Below are 4,359 nucleotides of genomic sequence, written 5' to 3'. Positions count from 1 at the left end.
CGGGGTGCCTTTGTTGCTTACAAGGTTGAGGCTAAAGGAGAAATTTGGATCAACATGACACGGGCTGATGGAAATCTTAAGGAGATGCTTGATTGATGAAGCTTCTCCTTCAAGTTTCTTCCTAGATCTTTGACTTCTTGACACTCCTCAAACATCTTCAAGGTCTCAAATGGAGGAGGAAACTGATGGCATCCTTGCTTCCATTGAAGAATAGATGATGAACAACAATAAGGCATGCTTTGAACTCCTTGGATCAAGTCTTTCAAGGGCGTCTTTGATGGAGGAAGGGGCAGAAATGGAAGTTGTGGGTGAGGTGTTTGATGAAATGATTGAGAGGTGCACTCTAGGGTTGACTCACTTCATGATGATGAAGGCCACTTCTAGGGTTGTTTCTCTCAAGGTGGAGATGGTAGGGTGATGGCCGAAAATAGCTAAGGGGACTAAGGAAAATATAAAAGGCTCAAAGGCTCTCTCTATATTCAATTTCCAAAGTGTGTACAAGGTGCTAGATTATAGGTATTTATAGGAGTGGAAGGCATCTAGGGTTGAATTTGGAGAGTGCATGGCCGAAAATGCAAGGCCAAATGCACACCAAATGAAACCCAAATTAACCCTAAATGCAACTTGGTGGCCAAGGATGGAATCTTTGGGTTTAGTTAGGCTACATCTAGGTGCATGATAAAACCATGCAACCTTTGCCCTCCACTTGGGCCTAAGCCTTCCTAAGTCCAAAAATAATAATCACCAAAAATGCGTCTAGCCCTTTTATCACCCTAATCAAATACCTTAGCCCAAAAATAAAATCCTATGATCTAAAGCACCCCATAATACAAGGGTAAAATTGGAAATACAAGTGAAAATAAATTCTAGGTCCTAAACACCCCAAAATACAAGGGTAAAATGAGAAATACAAGTAAAATAAATCCTATGTCTAAGATACCCAAAATACAAGGGTGAAAATGGGAAAATTAAAGACAAGGGTAAAATAGGAATAAAAATAAAGTCTATGCCAACAAGGCTTAGGAGGATGATCAATATGAGAAACATGTCTTTAGGGGTATTAGCTCCCCTATCCTTTTCCAATCTCCTAGCCATGGGCCTAGTGATGGGTCCCACATGAAGCTCCAAGGATGGTCTTCCATCATCCCCTCCTTCTTGAGAAGGATTTGACCTCAAATCTTTAAGCTCATCCAATCCATTGGTCCCTTCAAAAGATGTGAGACCACAATTAGGGAAATAAACTAATGAAACTTAGTTATGCAATCCTTAAGTACACAATTTGTTGAATGAAAGTGTTAGGGGTATTTGAGGAAGCAAAAAGGCTTCACCAACCAAGCACTTAGGCAAATTTGAAAAATTTAGTGACCCCATGCCATTCATTGATCAAACCATCTAGCTTAGGGATTGGGTGCCTATACTTTATTTATTGATGGCTTTCTAAAATTGGTGCACATCCTCTATTGCCATCTTTCTTTGGCACCAAAAGAATGAGGATGGCATAAGGGTTAAGGTTCTCTTGAACCTAACCCTTCTTTTTCTTCAAAGGGAGAATTCTTTTCTTTTCTTTTCTTTTTCTTTTTTTTTTTGCTTTTTTCCTCTTCATCTTTCTTAGCTTTTAATTTGAGTTGGTCCTCATTCACTTGAAAAGGTGATAGAGGACACCACACAAATTTCTTACCCAAGTGTTGGAAACTTATTTTATTTGTGAGGCCATCATGGATTGTTTTCTTGTCAAATTGCCATGGCCTCCCAAGCAAGATATGACTAACCACCAATGGCACTATGTCACACAAAACTTATTCTTTATATTTGCCAATGGAGATTGGTATGCTTGCTTGTTGGTTAACTACAATACCTCTTTCCTCATTGATCCATTGCATTTTATAAGGTTTAGGATGAGGTTTTGTAGTTATGGCTAGCTTATCAACCAATCTAGTACTACAACAATTGGAAGTAGACCCACTATCTACAATGAGAGAACAAGTGTTTTCTAGAACCTTGCACTTTGTTTGAAACAAGTTCTCTCTTTGAGATTGGTCAATTTCACTATATTGATTGTTAAGGAGCCTTCTAACCAATAATAAGTCTCATTCACAAGGAAATATTTCTTCCTCGGAATCTATGGCTTCTTCTTCACTACTAGAGGAAGATGAAGTAGCTTCATCAAGGCTACTATAGTGATCTTGGGCTTTTAAAATCATAATTTTCTTTGTAGGACATTGAGAAGAAATATGTCCTCTTCCAAGACACTTGAAACACTTGATTTCACTTGACTTAGATTCTTTGGAAGGTGCTTTGAAATATGATTTTTCTTTTTATTTTTCTTTTTCTTTTTCTTCTTTGGGATAAGGTAGGGAAGAGAGGCCCTCCTTCTTAAAACTCTCGGAATAAGAGGGAGTGGAGTCTTTTCGAAAAGATTTTTGCTTAAGTTGATTCTCCACCCTTGAGCAAAGTTGAACAAGTTTATTCAAATCTCTATAAGGAAAAAGTTCAACTTTGTCTCTTATCTCAAGATTAAGACAACTTTGAAATCTAGAAATGTTGGTCCTCTCATCCCCCTAATCCCATCCCTCATAATTAGCAACTCCATAGTTTGCCTGTATTCTTCCACACTAGATGACCCTTGTTTTAATCTTTGAAGTTTATCCATAAGTTCTCGGTCATAGTATGGAGGAATATGCCTCCTTCTCAAGGCACTACGGAGCTCATTCCAATATTGGATTGGGGGCTCATGATTTATTCTCCTTTCTTTTTCTAAGGAGGTCCACCAATACATGGCATGCCCTTGGAAGCTAATGGTTGCCAAAGAAACCTTCCTTTCTTCACTCACTCCATGGCAAGAAAATAATTGTTCAACTTTCATTTCCCAATCCAAATAGGTTTCAACATTGTCTTTGCCATGGAATGGGGAAGAGTGATGTTTGGTTCCTTATTGGAAGACTCCCTATGTCTATGTTGTCTTGGGGGTCTTTGATAGTAATCATCATTGTGATGTCTACTATAAAAGCTCTCACTTGGAGGTTGGGTATGATGCCCTTCCTCCTCATGTATGCTTGTAGGCATGTGGACCCCTTTGCCTTTTGAGGATTTAGGAGAAGAGACTCTTGGTCTTGAGCCACTAGCCTCTCCTCCCACAACGAACCTAGAAAGCAACCTTTTTATTTCTTCATTGTTTTTCTCATTTTCTTTTTCTCTTCTTCTCAATTCTTCCTCTCTTTTTATATTTTCTTCCTTTTTTTTCTCATGTATTCTTTTAATTGTCTAAGCTCATCCCTAACACTAGACCTAGTACTACAAGAATTATGACCATGTACACTAGAATGATCACTCATCTTTGATCAAGAAAAAGGTTTTCACAAATATGTTTCAAAAAGGTTGGTAAAAAGGTTTTCACAAAGAATGAGTGATGAAAAGATTTTCACAAAAGGTTTTCAAGGTGCAAGATTGGTATGAAAAGGCCTAAGTGTACAAATTGAACTATAAAGGGAGGTGAACTACTAAGAATCACTTAAAAACCAAGCCTTTTCAAGTAAGAATCACTAAGCCCTTTCACACTTTTCTTACAAAAACAACTTGCAAAAGAATTAAGTGTGTGGTGTGCACGGCCCCCTAGTAAGCAAATTGAAGCCTTCTAAACGAAACAAATAGACAAAGTAAAGTCCTAGGCAAATATACTATAAAAGCTTTAAAGCATATAAAGGAAAGCACTTAAAGCATATGCTAGTCGGATTCCTATGTGAAGGTTTTCAAATCACCTTCAAACTACACGAAATTAATACCAAATTTGAAGAGGTTTAAAATGGACAATTACAACCAAAAATGAAAGAAAGCAAAGGCCAAAATACAAAAAGGCCAAAAATTAAACAAGAAAGAACAAGTAAGAAAAGGAATATTTTGAGTCTTCAAGTCTTCAAATCTCCACCCCTTCACATGGAACACCCAAGGTTAGCCTTTCAATGGTTTTTGCACTCTCTTGATTTATTGTAATCCTCCAAATCTCCTTGAACTCAAATCGGACAGCCCCTCTACTCAATCCACCAAGAAAGTGTGTGGTGTTTAGAAGCTTTCCTCACCTAGGTCAAGAAGAAACCAAAACCCAAGAGTACAAGAGGCCAAGAAAGAAAAAATAAAAAGGCACAATTAAAAAGGCTAAACTCAAGTGGATTTGTTGAGACAAAATTAAGAGTAGAAGGAAAGACTCAAAAACTAAAATTAAGGCACATTACCAAAAGCAAGCACACAAAAGAGTAAATCCTAGAATGACACTAGAATAGAATTTAACAAGTAGGCTAAAAATTGAATGATGCACTTAATATGTTTGATTTAATGTTTCATACAGCCATACAATAGTTTGTTCAA

The sequence above is a fragment of the Cajanus cajan genome, chromosome 8 (assembly GCF_000230855.2).
Source record: "Cajanus cajan strain Asha chromosome 8, NIPB_CcT2T_4, whole genome shotgun sequence".
Lineage (NCBI taxonomy): Eukaryota > Viridiplantae > Streptophyta > Magnoliopsida > Fabales > Fabaceae > Cajanus > Cajanus cajan.
This window is presented reverse-complemented; position numbering follows the sequence as displayed.